Raw genomic sequence first — 18,214 nt, 5'->3', positions numbered from 1 at the left:
TTGGTGAAGAAAGAAATGTTCACACTGCCTCCCTAACTTTCTAAGTCCATTTTATTTCCTAGTTTAAGAAATGGGCAAAGGAAGAAGAAAAACCATAACAGTCTATGGAGAAATAAACATTTTTCTGTTTAAAATTCTTGTTTTCTTACTTTCCATTCTGCATAAAATTGCTTTATAAGGGTATCCAATAAAAATCAACCCAATTCTTTTGACTAATTGCTTTTTAAACAGTCTTCTTTTATTTTTTGTTTAAAGTAAAGAAGCTTGCATTTTACTCTGCAGACAATAGCTGTTCCCAGACATTTTTCTTGCCTTGGAAATTTCTTTTCAATTTCTTACCAAAAAGAAAGCAGTTTTGAACCAAGAGAGATTAAGCATACTGGCAGTGATGACTGACAGGGCCTCTACTACAAAATGGTAGTGAAATACATTATGGTATTTCATTACGGTATTTTAATGGTATAGAAATACATTTGATACTGGAAGATGCAAGGCCAGGATCTTCAATTGGCTTGAAAAAAGGAAAAGCAACACGTTGACTCTTTAAATATTGCTTTTTCTCTTTGGAGCCATTGCTCAGCAGTTTATCCCCCTGCAAAACACTTTGCAAGCACAAGTTGGAAAGATGCACCAGCAGCTGCCTTAATTGTTTAGGCAGCTGCTCCAATTAAGCTACAATTCTATGATAATTTGCTTTGTAGGGATCTGTATTGCATCTAACCAGGAGAAATGGTCCTCGGGCATTTTGCGACACAAAGGAAGGCCTCTGGGCTTGATACGGCTGTGTTTGCAATAGCAGGGGTTGGGCATAGCTACTCTGTCTGTCCTCTTTGGATTTGCTGTAGAGTTTGGGAACAGTGATTAAAAATAATGTTAATGCTTGTACCTATATCAACAGGTATTGTATTTAGGATTATAGTAATAAAGCTGTGTATAGTGTAGTCAGCTGCTGGTGATTAATATTAATATGTTAGTTCTATGTATGTTTAATAAAACAGTTCATATAACTGTTGGCTTTAAGGAGTTCTCTACATTTCTGTCAAAATAGCTGACTTATTCATATGTTTGAAATGAACATAACATTTAAATGGACAAAATGGTTCTGAAATATATGCATTCCAATGGAGCCACTATCCAATAAGTAGAATTAAATACATGGAATGATTTGTCTATTAGTTATTGGAGTTAATGATGCAGGCTTTAGTAGAGAACGAATGAGATGTGCAAAGTAATCATTTAGTTCTTGGTTTCAAGTGAAAAGGAAGAAGGAAGAAGAGGATGTTTTGATCTCATGAAAAACTAGTTGAGTGGTTTCATGTAGAATTCAAAGAGCATTCTACAAGCTTTATTCTGTGAATGTTTAAGTTGTTTTTATTCTGTAAAAATGTTTTGTTTTAATATTGTAACTTGTATTATGTGCACCATATATATATGGTAGTGTACTGTCTATATCTATAGCTATATATCAGGTGGTATATACATATGATAGATTATATAAAGTGATTCTATCCAGACGAATATGTCAGGGATATTTCTGGCCAAACCTATACATTTAAGTGTTTTTAGAAGTATTTCATTTAAAAAGTAATGATCAAGGGGCTGTTCATACATTCTTAATTATGTGTGTGTGTGGGGGGGGGAACCCAAGCATATAGGCAGTGTGTGTGTGTGTGTGTGTGTGTGTGTGTAAAATATAGGCAATATAGTAGCATAATTCTAAATTATGGGGAAAATGATCATGGGCCTGTTCATTCTCAATTATGGGAAAAACTCAAACATATAGGCAATATAGTAACAGGGGGAAAACATATAGGCAATACAGTATTATGTTACATACATCATGACTTATGTAACATGTGGTGCAGGTCATACCACTTAAGTTGACAATTAGCACATTTGATACTAATTGACATGTTTCTTTTTCTAGGTGAAAGTATTGTGCAAATCAGATGCAGGTGCATATGGCAGTATCTACTCCACATCAAAAGTTACACTTTACATGTGGTGTGGTAAGAAAGCTACTGTACCTGCATGTTTGCAATACATAGTCAGTATTGCACATCCAGGCTTGACAGTACATGAACCAGCTTCAAGAGGTAGCCCAAGTGAACTGTTAAAATTGGAAATTATTTGACAAACATGAAGAATATGTTTTCTAAAAGTATTACAAGCCATGAATCCAAATCTTGTGCATAGTTAAGCATGCTTAAGTCTCATTGAACTCAATGGCCTTTACGTGTGTGTGGCCATGTTGTGCAGTTATTCTAAAAAGGTTTGTAACTTTCCTCTTTCTTGGCACAGATTGAGTCAATGGGTTGATTAAAGTAAGTAATATAATCTACAAAATGGAACAGTATGCTTTATTGCTATGACCTTTAAATATGACTCCCCCCGCCCGATTAGCTATATATTATATTCTCTCCTTCCAGGTTAGTGAGGCAGTAAACTGGGAAACAAAGGAGTACTAGGGACACAGTCAATCAAAAGAGAATAAAAAGAAATAAAATAGAAATAGCATCCTATAACTCAAGGAATAGGTGGCATATTACATCTTGGAAAACTAGTTCTTATGGTAAAGGTTGTAGCAAGGGAAGATGACAATTCATCTATTTTCTTTCATGACAAAGGCCACAACAAAAAGAACAAAATCTTTAGCTCATATCTAGAAAGTTCTTTGCATGTTAGATACAAATTACAGTGGCTGACATCCTGACTAGCTTTTTCCAAAGACCAAATGTCTTTGGGTGCTAGCCCCCAAACGCTAGCAGTGCTAGCCCCCAAACGAGTCCCCCCAGTGCTAGCCCCCAAACGAGTCCCCCCCCCAGGCTCTTTCACGAGAACACACTTCCTTTGGAATGCTTTTCATGCCTCAGAAGTGTTCTGTTAAAGTGGAAACATACCCCCAACACTTCTGTAACAGAACACTCCCAGAGTGCAGAGAGAGCTCTGCAATATGTGCTCTTGTGCAAAAAATACCCATGCTTTGGAAGATTCACATGGGGACTAGTGCTGTGTGCACTGATGCTTGGAGCATTCACACAATGCTACGCAGGATTAGGGATGTGAAAATTTATTCAGGTACAAAACAATTTGTATCTGAATCTGGCTGAATCTGGCTGATTCAAGTGATTTGCAGACAAAACAAATCACCCCTGTGCTCAATTGCCCAGATTTGGGTACAAAACAAATCACCCCAGATTTGAACCCCCCAGAATTGGAGATCTGGACCTCCATTTTGTGGCCAAAGTGGGTTGGGGAGTAGTGCCCAATGGGTGGAAGCTACCACCCAAATTTCAAAGAAATTGGGCAAAGGGGTGATTTTTAAAGAATTTTTGAAGTTGGTGCATGTTTAAGCTTTTTCCCATAGGGAGTAATGGGGACTTCAACAGCCTTATAGCTCCATGTGGGGGGCACCAGGGTGGCCCAGAGTGGGTTGTAGTGGGCGGTAGTGCCCAATGGGTGCAAGGAAGCTACCACCCATATTTCAAATAAATTGGGAAAAGGGGTGATTTTAAAAAGATTTTTGAATTTCACGCTTCTTTAAGCTTTTTCTCATAGGGAATAATGGGGATTTCATCAGCCTTAGTTATAATGCCTGGGGAGAGGGGGGGCACCAAGGTGGTCCAGAATGGGTTGTGGTTGTTTTATACTATTTTAACACCCCTGCCACCCTCAAACTGGGCCACAACCAGCCTGAGAGTTTTGGTTTGGCCTCTAACCAAACCGGGTCCAGTTCGGTTTGAGGTCAAACATCCGAATCAGCCCAGTTCAAGTGGCCGGTTCATATACCTAACATGGGGTGATTTTAACGTCTTTTGGGGACCTTGTAGACACTGTTATAAAACAGGCAGTTTCCCAAGGAAAGTTACAACCTTAGGTTTAAAAGTCCAAATAAAAATATATTTTATTAAATACAGTGAAGAGGTTTGCCTGTAATATTACCAAGAGCGTTCACATGTGTTTTGGACACTTAGATGTATCCAGGCTCAATGCTTTACCTCTGATTGAAGATGAAGATATAGATATAGATATAGATAGATTCATATTATAGCTATGATGGACTGGGATGGGTAAGGGAAGCAATGGTGGTTGATTAGCAGGAAGAGTGAGTGAAAGAATGTGACAGAGGCTGGGGAAAGGACATGAGAGGGGTTGATACAAGAACAGGCCAGGAGAGTGGGGAGGGAAGGAGAAGGAACTCCAGAGGATAGAGAAAAGAAATAGAGAGTTCCAGTGGAGTTTGGGGGTAGAGAGGAGAGGTCTCCAATAACACCTAGGGAAGAAAGGATAGAGAAGCAAGATAAGGACCCAGGAGAGCTGGGAACAAGTCTCAAAGGAGTTTGGGCAGGAGAGAGAGAACCTCTAGGATGGATCCCAAAAATTGCACAGTTCGGGGCTTTTTGGCTTGCTGTTTTATAGGGTAAAAGATGTGCTGTAGAGCAAAAGCTGTGTGCCAAATCAGTGCTCCTCTGGATTAATGGTTATGTGTGGAAGCTTCTAGTTCAGAACAATGGGTTTCAAATTTAGTTGTTACTAAACTATGGGATTTTCTGAGAATGGAGGCTAAATGTTTGCTTTAAGGATTTTGGCCTGTTGACTTTAGAGATTTGGATAATCTAAAAGGCATGATTGAGGACTAACATGTCCTCAACTAAGTAAAAAGCTCAACTAAGTAAAAAGGCAAGCCATGGCTGCTTGCCCTTAGGTCTTCAGGGTGGCCAAAATTTCCATAGGGGAAGCTGGTTTGGGGTGCCCAGACTGGGCTGTTAGGCTCCTTCCTTAGAGTGGCTGTTAGGGGAGCAGCTGTTAGGCTCCTTCCTTAGCTGGTCTCCTTAGGATCTCATTCCAGGATCCTCTCAAACATAGGCAAAACCAGGCTGAGCACCTCTGTCAGGGCACCAAGGTGATGTACAAGAAGCCCATTTCTGGACCCCGTAGCAATCCTATGTGCACATCTATAATTCATAATGAATATCTATGTATTATCTTGAAAACAAGAGCCATAATAACTATCTCATGTCTTATCCTAGTATGTAAGTTTCAGGAAGTCAACTGATTATGTTGAATCACTTATTCAGGCACTATTCTAATGTGTTCTCTCCGAACACACCGAAAATATACAGCATGTCCCACATTTTCCCCACTATTAGCACTTGCCTGCACTTTTAGCCAGAGCTCTGACTGTGACAAACAACTTCCCGCTCCTTGATTGCTAAAGGCAGGAGAAGAAAGTTCTTTAAGAGACAATCATGCAGCATATTGTGTCTGACAGACCCTTGCTGCTGCTCATTGTCCTCTCTGCTGCAGCTGCATATGTATGTGTCATTTTAAAGCACTGACTGTTATGTCCTGTTTGGTACTTGGGGATGGGTGCCTCTTTCAGGAGGAAAAAAAGGGGGGATGAACTCCAGACGAAATAAAGTTAGTTTCATCTTATTTCTGTGTGCCCTTTGTTACTGAATTAATAGTAGACAGGGTGAGACAGAAGTAACTAATCAAACTGTTCTGAGGGGAATTGTCATGGGTCTCACATAATCCCAGCAAGGATAGGGATAGGGCAGTAAGCACTGAGTGCTGGAAAATCAAAAGCACTCGCTTGTTTTCATAACATGACCTAGAAGTTTGGGAAAGCAACAAAGTGGCCAAATTTGCAGATGGCACAAATCTATTTAGGGTAGTGAAATCCAAAACAGATTGTGCAGAGCTCAAAAAAGAGACTGGGTGAGTGGGTGACAAAATGACAAATGTGGTTCAGTGTAAGCAACTGTAAAGGGCCAAAAAACCCAGCTTCACATATGCACTGATGGGGTATGAGCTGTCAATGACTGACCAGGAGAGAGATCTTGGGGCTGTGGTGGACAGTTTGTTAAAAGTGTCAACTCGCTGTGTAGCAGCTGTGAAAAAGGCCAATTCCATGCTAGGGATCATTAGGAAGGGGATTGAAAATAAAAATGTTAATATTATAATGCCCTTATACAAATCTATGGTGCAGCAACATTTGGGGTATTGCATACATATTGTCACCATAACTTAAGAAGGATATTGTATAACTGGAAAAGGTTCAGAAGAGGGAAACCAAGATGATCAGGAGCCTGGAGCACCTTCCTAATGAGGCAAGTCTACAGCATCTGGGAATTTTTAGTTTGGAAAGGGGGCAACTGTGGGGAGACATGAATGAGGTGTATAAAATTAGGCATGGAGTAGAGAGAGTGGACAGAGAAAAATTCTTCTCCCTCTCTCACAAGACTAGATCCAGGGGTCATCACATGAAACTGATTGTCAGGAAATTTTGGACTGACAAAATGTCTCAAATATATTAATATTTTAATATATAATAAATATAGTAATAAAAAGGAAGTACTTTTTCACACAGTGTATAATTAAACTATGGAATTCTCTGCCACAGGATGTGATAATAGCTGCTAGCTTGGATGGCTTAAAAAGCAGCTTAGACTAATTAATGGAGGACAGGTCTATCAATCACTATTAGTCTGGTGGCTATAGGCCACCTCCAGCCTCAGAGGCCAGATGCCTCTCAATACTAGTTGCAGGGGAGCAATAACAGGAGAGAGGCCATGCCCTCACCTCTTACCTGTGGGGTTCTCAGAGGCATCTGGTGGCCCACTGTGTGGCACAGGCTGCTGGACTAGATAGGCCTTGGGCCTGATCCAGCAGGGCTGTTCTCATGAAATATTTACTGCTAGAGCCAGTTCTGAGAAAGAGGGGCCTAATGGTAATATTGTTTCAGCCAAGCCAATGCAGGGGGCTTTATTAAACATGCTACAAATTCATGACTATTTGTTGTACTATAAAGTGATGGTTTGGAAATAGCTAGGGGTGTGCATGAATCATTTCACGCAAATCTATCAGCAATGAAATGGGCCAGTTTGATGGTTCTGTCGTGAACCAAACTGACCTCTAGGAGAGGCAGGCCAATCTGTGATTCATATGAACCAAGCCTGGTACACTGTAGATCAGTTTGGCCCGGTCTGACAGTTCAAGGGACTATGCTTCTAAAGGAATCTGGTGAGGCAATTCCCCTTTGCTTTTACAAGCAAAGGGGAATCCTGCCTTTAAAAAACTTCTAAGAGCAGTGGGGGGGGGGGGCAGCGAGAAGGCAACTTTTAAAATAAGTGCTTAGCACTTCAAAACCCCAGTGCCACTTCTCGAAACCCTGGTGCTCCCCCAAGCAGGATGGCTCGGGCCTCTGGCTGCACATGCAAATATCCATGTATCTGTGGAAGGTGGGCTGCTATGGGGAACACTGGGTTTCGAGGAGAGTCTGCCTGCGCCAGATAGATAAACACCACCCCAGCTGCCCTTAGGAGACTTTTAAAGCCAGGCTTGTAAAGGGGACTCTTCACCGGATTCCCGTTTAGAAGCATAGCCTGTCAAACTGGGTCGAGCCAGATAGAGCTGGTTCAATTGAGCGGACCAGACCGGCCAGTTGGTTCAACCAGACCAGTTTGTGGACCGGCAGTTTGGTTTGAATTCAAGCTGAACTGCAAAAATTGGTCCCCTAGAAATAACCGGGGTGTCTCTTTCCTTTGCTACAGTGGCTGTAGATTCTCTTAAATGATCAGAGAAAGCTAGATGAAGTAAGTTTTACTTTACGTTGCCTTTCTCAGAATTCAAAGCTGTGAACATTACTTTTATTCAGTTCCATATGCTTAGAAGCCTTTAACATGACCACACAACTCATCTGTGAAATAGAGATACCCAATAGTCAACTTTTAAGTAGTCAGCTGGGGCGGGGTGTGTGTGTGTGTGTGTGTGTGAGAGAGAGAGAGAGAGAGAGAGAGAAAGAACCAGATTCAATTGTCCGTTATCTATACTAGAAAACCCTGAAATGAGAAGAAATCTATGCTGTTCTTCATAGCACCTGCTCCTTGAACAATAGAAGAAAATGGGATTGAAATCCGGAGCACAGTGTGCTGAGTTTCCTAGGTGATTATAAAGTGCAAAATTTCTGGAAAAGATTCATGTTAGCAAATAGAGATGGAAAGCCTAAAATCCATAGAGATCACAGATGATAGATGCAATTAAAAGCAGAAGGAAGGAAAGGCCATTCATTTGCCTGTTGAAAATATAGTGGAGGGAAGGGTATACACGTGTGATATGGTCTCCTTCTTAAATTTTCAGCAGATTCTATATTAGGAGCTTTGCTTTTTAAATTTTTGATCTTCTTTCTTCTATTCTTTTATTCAGCCTCTTAGTATTAATTATTATAACCATACTGATGGTATTCAGTTTTTCTGTTCTGCTTCTGATATTTCCTCGTTCTTTGCTAAGCACAAAATAAGAAGCAGCCATATAACAAGTCAGACTAATGGTCCATCTTGCTCAGTATTTACTGATGCCAGCAGCTCTCCAAGGTTTTAGAAAGGAGTCTTTGCACCAAGACCCAATGGGGACACAAGACAGCAGTAATGGAGTAAAATGAGCCACATATTTATTGATTGACATTCTGATTAACGAAGGAGGATTGGCGGTCTACCACCTACAGTGCAAAAGCTAAAGAGTTGCTGCTGCAGTGCGAGTCAAACCTAAACATATAGGGTGACACAATTTGGCTCCTGGCAGCATCAACCATATGGCCAGTGCTGTCCTTCTTAGCCAACCTAATGCCAAGGCACCTGCTTTAGGGATCACCACCCCCAAGCCGCCAAGCCTTTACAATTGATGATTCCAGAGCAGGTTGGAGTAAGTCCTTAGCCAGCATTTCCTGAGCCTCAAACCTCTAGGGACTGGCAAGGACTCCTTCATATGCCAAACACATGCCGAAAGGTGCTCACCAACCCTACACTACCCTATACAAAACACACTGTACCTGCCACAAGAAGGGGTTGCCTAGCTTGGCCCTTTCACCTCCCACCACCCTTCCAAAACTGCCATTAATTCTCCCTTCAAATCAGACAAGAAACAATCTGAACTCCTAGTGGATAAATACACACCATCAGCCTGGAACAAGTCTAGATGTGTGAACACAGTTTGTCAGGGGGAGGGACAAATTCCTCACCAAAAGCTGACACAAATCAACCAAAGTCCTGGTTAATCTTCTGATGTGCCCTATCAATCTTCCCAGGCTGCCTGGCACTGCACCAAACATGGTACTGCAACAAGTCAGACCACAGGAAGAGCACACCAGGCACCCAACATCTAATAACTTCCAGATCCCTGATCACCTGATGGGACACGGCGACCATCCCTAAGCTACGTCTAAAGTCATTTCCCCCCTGAATGCAGTAAGATAATACCTGGAGGCAGATTACTCTCCAGAAATTCCCGCACTGCAGACAGGAGCTGGTTAAAAACCATTCCAGTAGGCACTGGAATCTGAGGGCTGTTATCCTGAGTGAGATCCACAGGTGCTAGTGCAGGCAGAGCTCCTTCATCTCTGAACCTGGCCAAGTGATCAGACAAAGACTGTAACAATTGGGCCCATTTAGCAGCCTTAATAGCCTTCCTTGGCCAGAAAGGGAATAATGCCAGAGGGACCACCTGGATCTGGCACACTGGGGCTGGAGGTTTCTTGGCCTTCTCCAGTGCTTCCAAATGTGCCCTAAGAGCACACACAGTGCTGCCTACATCGTCCTCTTCATCAGAGTAGGACAAATGGGGGAAAGACCTGCTGGGTCTACTAGGAAGAACTGCCCTGCCCCCTTTTTTGACCTTCTTTGGTGACATCACCAAAAACAAAAACACACAGAACCCAATGAAAGTAAGCATACAAGCACACACATCAACTGCACAGACATACTCCCTAACCCAGCCAATGCCAAAGCAAAATCAGCAGGAAAGGGCACAAAGGTATCCCAATGCTAAGTAGGCATTGTGGCCCCATGGTTCCCTGAAATTCCCACTTTCACCAAATTCCCTGAAGGGTGGGGAACCAAAAGCTCAGGGGGGTGATGTGGTAGCCCTGTCCAAGGAGCACCCCAACAGAGCCCACAAAAGAGAAAACGGGGAAGGGCCAGCCCACCACCAGTCAAGTCTCACTCCACAAGACTCTAGGGATGTGCACAAATTATTTTTTAAAATTTAATTTGTGCCCCAAAATAATCATCCCTGATTTATTTTGTGTCCAAATCTACCCCCCCCATCACATCCAGTTTCAATTTGTATTTGATTCAGAGGCTATTCAGAGGCTATTTGATTCAGAGGAGAGACTAGCCCGATTTCGCCTGACCTTCTGAACCACCGGGCTCGCATGCGAGCCCGGTGGCTTCCAGACAGTTAAACTGCCAAAGTAACCCTCCCCTTAAACTGGGTTTGCAGAGCAAGTGTTCCGCAAATCCTTTTTTTTTTTTTTTTTTTGCTTGTGAGTTGCCGTGACTCTCCTCACAGAAAAGCACCCTCCCGGCTTGGGGGTCTCTCCAGCATGCCCTGCGCAGTTGCGCAGGGCATGTTGGAGCTTCCGGGGACCACATGGCCCCCGAATTCCACAGCCCCGGCCAGCTCCATGACAGAGCTGGCAGATGTGTGGGGAGCCACTGCGGCTGCCAAGAGCAGACTGTCTGCTCATGTGTGGGGAGAGCAGGCTAAGCCCGCTCTCCCTGCAAACCCCCTAGAGCAGGGTTTCTCAACGTGTGGGTCCCCAGATGTTATTGGACTTCAACTCCCATAATCCCCAGCCCCAGTGGTCTTTGGTTGGGAATTATGGGAGTTGAAGTCCAATTGCATCTGGGGACCCACACGTTGAGAATCCCTGCCCTAGAGGCTCTTCATACTAATCGTGTGAAGAGCCTCTATATTCGATTTGGACTTCGATTGATTCAGATAACTCAGCAAGGTCCTAGGGGTACCAAATTTGGTTGGTGGGTAGGGCCCCATGGTTGCCATCTACCACGCAAATTTCAAGGTGGAGGGGCACTTGGTTGATTTTTAATGAATTTTTTAGTTTTTACTGATTTTGTATTTTTCCGCCATAGGAAATAAAGAGGATTTGAAGTCACCCTATCCTAACCCTAAAATTGATCCCTAGCTTTCATTTAAAAAAATAACAACTAAGCTCTAGCTTTCGTAGAAGTGGAGTTATGGTGCAAAATGTGCTGTCATTATTTTCCAAGTATTTGGATTCTTTGGTGTATAACTTTTCCTAGTAATGAATCCCTATGAGGATTCATTGCATACCTTCATTTCTTCTGTTCATTTTGATGGTCATTGGACAATGCAAACTGTCAACTGCCATGTGCTAGCTACACACACACACACACACACACACACACACACACACACACACACACCACCTGCAAGGCAGTGGGGTACGCATTATTATTATTATTTCTGGTTTACACAGTCAGACAGGTGTTATTGACTGGTTTGTTTTATCCAGATATTGAGTCCTTCCCAAGGACCTGGGATGCCAGAATTTTATTGTCAATTGTTATAGATATCGTCACAGAATATAGGCTGTTCCCAGTAAAGCTGCTTTTTGTAATTGGCTGGTGGTGATTTCTGTGGCCCCTATGGTGTTGAGGTGCTCTTCAAGGTCTTTTGGAACTGCACCCAGGGCGCCAATTACCACTGGGATTATTTTGGTCTTTTTCTGCCACAGCCTTTCAATTTCAATTTGTAGATCTTTGTATTTTGTGATTTTTTCTATTTCTTTTTCTTCTATTCTGCTATCCCCTGGTATTGCTATGTCAATTATTTTGACTTTTTTTTCTTTCTTCTCGACTACAGTGATATCTGGTGTATTGTGTGGCAGATGTTTGTCTGTTTGTAGTCGGAAGTCCCATAATATTTTTACATCTTCATTTTCTACAACTTTTTCAATTTTATGGTCCCACCAATTTTTGGCTACAGGTAGCTTGTATTTTTTGCAGATGTTCCAGTGTATCATTCCTGCTACTTTGTCATGCCTTTGTTTGTAGTCAGTCTGTGCGATCTTCTTACAACAGCTGATTAGGTGGTCCACTGTTTCATCTGCTTCTTTACAAAGGCGGCACTTGCTGTTTGTGGTGGATTTTTTGACTTTTGCTCTTATTGCATTTCTTCTTAGTGCCTGTTCTTGTGCAGCCAGTATTAGACCCTCTGTTTCTTTCTTCAAGTTGCCATTCTTATGCCATTGCCAGGTCTTGGTGATGTCTGGTATTCCACTTATATTGTGCAAATATTGACCATGCAGTGGCTTATTTTTCCATTTTTCTGCTCGGTTCTTGACTTGTTCTTTCTTGTAGGCCCGCTTTCTTTCATTGGTGTTGAATAGTTTCGCATTATTGACCATTTGAAGTGCAGCTTCTTCACTGTCCTTGATATATTCTTCAAGGCCTCTTTTCTCCTCCTCTACTGTTTGATGGACTTGCAGCATTCCACCTGAGCTGCGAGGGAGGTATAGCCTATCTACATCACTGCGGGGGTGCAGAGCATGATTGATGGTCATGATTTTCCTGGTCTTATGATCTAGCGTCTCTAGCTCAGCCTGGGTCCAGTCTATTATTCCTGCAGTATATCTGATAACAGGTATAGCACAGGTGTTTATGGCTTGTATGGTGTTCCCGCCATTGAGTTTGGACTGGAGGATTTTTCTAACTCTCCTGATGTATTCACTTCCTATTTTTCTTTTAACTTCAGTATCTGCGATGTTATCAGCCTGGAGAATCCCCAAGTAATTGTAATGTTCTTTCTCTCCCAGGTTCTTGATGTTGCTTCCATTGGGCAGTTCTATTCCTTCTGTTTTTATTATTTTCCCTCTGTTCATTATTAATGCAGCACACTTGTCTAGTCCAAACTCCATTGCTATATCGCTACTGAATATACGGACAGTGTTTAGCAGTGATTCGATTTCTGACTGGGACTTTCCATACAACTTCAGATCGTCCATGTACAGCAGATGGTTGATTTTACTTGATGTTTTAGATGTTTGGTATCCGAGGGCTGTTTTGTTTAGTATTTGTGAAAGTGGGGTCATGGCAATTACAAACAACAGAGGGGATAGTGAGTCCCCTTGGAAAATGCCTCTTCTAATGCTAACCTGTCCAAGTGTCTCGCCATTGATTGTTAACTGTGTACTCCACATGCTCATTGCTTTTTTTATAGATGATGATGATGATGAATATTGAAGTGTTTAGATTTTTTGGTGTCTAATAACTATTCCTCATAATGTATCCCTATGAGAATTCATTATACACCTTCATTTCTTCTGTTCATTTTGACTGTCATTGGACAGTGCCAACTGTCAACTGCCATGTGTCAAATGCACACACATTCCCAACACACACACACACACACACACACACACACACACACACACACACACACTGAGGTACTCAGTTTTTTAAAAAGGTATTTTTGAAGTGTTTATATTCTTTGATGTCTTCATTACACACATTCATTTCTTCTGTTCATTTTGATCCCACTACTTTGCAGGTGGGGGTGCGGAATTAGTGGCATCCCATGTTCCAACTACCCACAAGCCCACAAGCCACTGGGTACTCAGTTTATATTTTATGAATTTTTGAAGTATTTAGATTCTTTGGTGTGAATTGAATCCTCACAGGGATTCTTTATGAGGGAAGGTTATTAGACACAAAGGAGCCCAAACACTTGAAAAAAATCCTAGAACATAAACTGAGAAGTACCCCACAGCTTAGCGGGGTGGGGGTGGGGTGTAGTTGGCACATAGCAGTTGACATTTGGCATTGCCAAAAGACAATCAAAATGAATAGAAGAAATGAAGGTGTGTAATGAATCCTCATAGGGACTGAGGAAAAGTTATTACACACCAAAGAATCCTAACACTTGAAAAATAGTGGCCACACATTTTGCTCCATAACTCCACTTCTACAAGGGCTAGAGCTTAGCTTTTTTTTTTTTTAATGAAAGCTGGGGATCTGTGGGAATTAATGGGAAGGATCCAAATCTCAGATCAATTCAAATCGAATCAGGCCCAATTCGATTTGTACCCAAATCTAGCCAATGGACCGCACAGAGGTGATTTGTTTTGTTTCCAAATCACCTGAATCAGTAAAAATCCATTTGTACCCAAATTGATTTGCATATCCCTACGAGACACCTTCCCACACAGAAAGTGAAAGGCAGGGAGGAGGAATGGGGAAAAGCAGAAGGGACCCAAACTGTGTGTGTGTGCGGGGGGCAGGTTGGGTTTGGTCAAGTAACCTCCAACAACTGGTGTCCTGGGAGCCCCCAAATGGGGCAGAAACACTGTAACCTCCTCTGTCAAGCCTCCCCTCATCTGCCCCAAAGTAAAACCTAGAAATGATAGGGGATGGGGGCAAGGCCCAACATCCTGCTTAGGATGGTCCCCCAGAGCCCCCACAACATGCCACAATTGATGCAACACCAGCCTGCAAATCGGGGGAAGGCAGGCCACCAAGCCCCGCCACCACCTAAATCACCACCAAAATGCTGCTGCGGCCATGGAGGAAGGCCTCCAAATCTGGGTGAAGCTTCTCAAACACAGACTGAGGCACAGCTGGAGCAAGGGCCATGCAACCCCCCTCATTTGCCTCATGCCTCATTCACAACGTTGGGGCAAATAGCGCCTGCCCCACCCCCAGACAATGTGGCAGTGTGGCCGACTTCTCAGCCCTACCTGGAGATGCCAGGGATTGAACCTGGGCCTTTCTTCATGCAAAGTATGTACTCTGCCACTGAGCTATGTTCCATACAATTGTATTGAATGTCCTGTATGATCTATGGTCGGTGACGATGCTGATGCTGATGCTGACGCTGATGGCAGCACCCTGTATGTTTTCTTCTTTTTCACCTCTTTCATGATTTTTCTTTTATTGCGCCTGTCTGTAATTCCTTGCCAGCTTTTAACCTATTCACACATAATGTTCAACACACATACAGTCGTGCACTTCCTATCTGTAGCCTGAATTTGCAGAAGCCTATATCCAGGTTCAAGGCCACCTAATGGTGCAGTGGGGAAGCAACCTGCCTAGAGAGCAGGAGGCTGTTCATTCAAATCCCTGTTGGAGTGTTTCCCAGGATATGGGAAACTCCTATATCAGGCAGCATCAATATAGGAAGGTGCTGAAAGGCATCATCTCATACTGCATGGGAGGAGGCAATGGTAAACCCCTCCTGTATTCTACCAAAGACAACCACAGGGCTCTGTGGTCGCCAGGAGTCGACACCGACTCGACGGCATAAGCTTTCCTTTCCTATATCCAGGTTCAGGTTTTCGAAGTGAATGCATCTACAATAATGCACACAAAAAACATGTATACGTGTATAGACACCTCTATGTGCACACAATGAATAGGTTTGTGTGTGTGTGTGTGTCTGTGTGTGTGTGTGTGTGTGTGTGTGTCTCTGTGTGAAATCTTCTCAAAATATCTGTTTAAACTAGCCCACTAAAAGTCTAAATACATTTGAAACAGGATGTGCATGAAAGCATCTCTGAAAGTCCCCCCGCTTTAAGGTGTGGGCAGGAGCTCCAAACTGGATCAGAGCAGTGATGCTGGGAAGGCTTTCACCTGCCTACTACCTGCATTTTATTTTATTTCATTTGCTCAGAGTCCAAGAGCAGGCTTGAGGAAAGGGAGAGGGGTGGCAATTTATATTGGAGAAACACTGCAGGGGAAAGGGCTGAATACGCTCTTGTCCAGTGTCACTACTTCAATCAGAAAGGGAGCCCCTGTAGCTGCTTTTAAATGGCAATCAATTGGTCGATCCAATCACACCATTTCTGCTTCAATTGTTATGTTTTTTAATTGCAGCATTTTCCATTTTGTCCTTCCAGTTTTCAGTTGTTTTGTATCATTCTTCCTTGTCTATTGTGGGAGCCTATTTTATCAGGGCCTGTTGTTTGCTTATGTGTTTTATATAGTGCCTAGCTTTTGAGGTGTCATAATATTAGTAATAATATTAATGTACTTATACATGCTACACCTTAAGTGGCGCAGCGGGGAAATGCTTGACTAACAAGCAGAAGTTTGCCGGTTTGAATCCCTGCAGGTACTATATCGGGCAGCAGCAATACAGGAAGATGCATCATCTCATACTATGCGGGAGGAGGCAATGGTAAACCCCTTCCTATATTCTACCAAAAGAAAACCACAGGGCTCTGTGGGCACCAGGAGTCGAAATCGCCTTGACAGCACACTTTACTTTTACTTATACGTGACACTAGAACAAATGTGCTGTGTAATCCCTATGCTGAGAAGTTAGTTACGGGGAAGGACTGTAGCAGAGGAAGAGTATCCGCTCTGTGTGCCAAAGGTCTCGGGTTCAATCTCTGGCATTTTTTGGTAGTGCTGGGAAATATTGTCTGAAGCTCTGGAGAACTCCTACCAGTCAGTGTAGAAAACAGTATGCTTAATACAATGCAGCTTCTTCCAATGCAATCTGTATAGTTCTGTGGGCTTTACTTTATAAGTGTTCATAGGATTACAGCATTGCATAACTTAAAAGGTATAGGAGAAATGGCCATGGAGTTGCAGAAAGTAATGTCCTGAAAGAGAAGTGGAACAGACTGAAAACCATTTTCCTGACAGGGCATCAATGGGTAGCATCAAGATCAAATTAGTCATGAAAAAGTACCATTGAAAAATGGGACTTAAGTTAATCATAAATAACTTGTGCCATTTATTTTAATTGTGCTTAATCATGATTAATCTGGTTGCTCAGCTTAGTCTGGTTGCTCAATGTCTTTTAGAACGGCTTGCCAATCAGCATTTGGTGATTAGGTGAAGCTTTTCCTGGCCTGTAAAAGCAGTGATGAGAAAGGAATACCTGCTAAATTTCTTTCTGCCATGCCATTAACTCTGAACAACTGGCCACTACTTCTACCTGGCGCAGGTGGGCAATATTAAGGCTGCCGTTTTTTTCCTGGCAGGGTTCCTGTGTTAAAGGCACAGGAGTCCTACATTTAAAAAATGGTAGCCATAATAGTAAGTGTGGACTATAGTAGTAGTAGGTGAGCAAAATACTTATTATGAAGGTAGTGGTCAATTGTCCACAGTTTCTTACTGTGAAACTTATAAGTGAAAGCAAGCAAAAGTCTATGCAAAAAACAAATTAAATAAAATGCTTTCTTTTAGTGATCTATTTTCACAGATTAGGGTCCTTCAGGCTGTCTTGTTCTTAGCCCTGATTTTTCTTCCCTCCTCAATAAAGTGTTAACATGCATGGAAACAAAGACGTCAAATGGTATAGAAATAAAATAAAATAAAACAAAAATAAAGATGTCAGATGGTACACACAAACCTGGGCAGTTTATTCAGACGTTTTCATCAAGAGAATAGGAAAATGAAGCAAAGTGCCATTTCTTACACTTGTGTGTGTGCGCGCGTGTGTGTGTGCGCGCGCACACACACACACACACACACACAAGCACACCCTATGACATTACAAAATTGCACAAATTAGCTCTCAAATCACATATCAAAATTGCATATGTGAGCTTGTAGCAAACAACTATATGTACTCAGGGAACAATAATTAGTAAATAGATTATCATGCCCTTCATCAAAACATGCACCATACTGCATTGATCATATGGTTGTGCACAAAACCAGTTTGCTCAGTTCGGTTAAAGTCTGAACTGGACTCAAACCCAATGAGGCATGTTCGGTTTTGTGCCCCCCCAACCCCCTGGCTTGTCTTGGTTTGGGGGGTCCTGAGTTGTTGTTTTTTAAAAAATAACTCACCACCAGGTCCGGGTTAGTGGAGGTTGCCATGGGATGTGTGTGTGTCTACCACTCCCTCCCCTCACCAGCCTTCTCTCACTCTAAAAAGGGTCAATTCAGGCCATTTTCAGGCTGTTCCAGTCCTTCCTCCAGTGGTGGTGGACATTTTGGAGGCTGCAGTGCATGCCCAATGGGCCTCTGCATGGCTGGGTCATATTAAAACCTAGAATCCCCAAACCGGCTACAAACTAGCTTTGGGGGGTTGGCTCAAGGTCAAGCCAAACCAGGCCCGGTCTGGCTTGAGGGACCTAATTGACCAATCTATACAACTCTTACTTAACCCATCAGTATCAACTACTAAATGCAAGATAGCATTGAACAAGACCAATCTTTCCTTCAGAAGACATTAAAATCTTGTCTCTTTGATGCAACCTTCAACTTAAGTAAACTTTTATTATAACATACAACAGACTAGGGATGTGTGAGCCAGTTTGCTTTGAGCTGGGGTCAACACTGAGCCAGCAGTCTGAATTCGAACCGGACTGGCCCTTGGTTCGAAGAACCGGCTCGTGGGCTGGCTCAGGTATACTTGTAAGTATACTGGTAAAAGG

Source organism: Hemicordylus capensis, chromosome 5 (genome assembly GCF_027244095.1).
Source record: "Hemicordylus capensis ecotype Gifberg chromosome 5, rHemCap1.1.pri, whole genome shotgun sequence".
NCBI lineage: Eukaryota > Metazoa > Chordata > Lepidosauria > Squamata > Cordylidae > Hemicordylus > Hemicordylus capensis.
The sequence above is the reverse complement of the archived record's forward strand: the minus strand, read 5'-3'. Positions refer to the sequence as shown.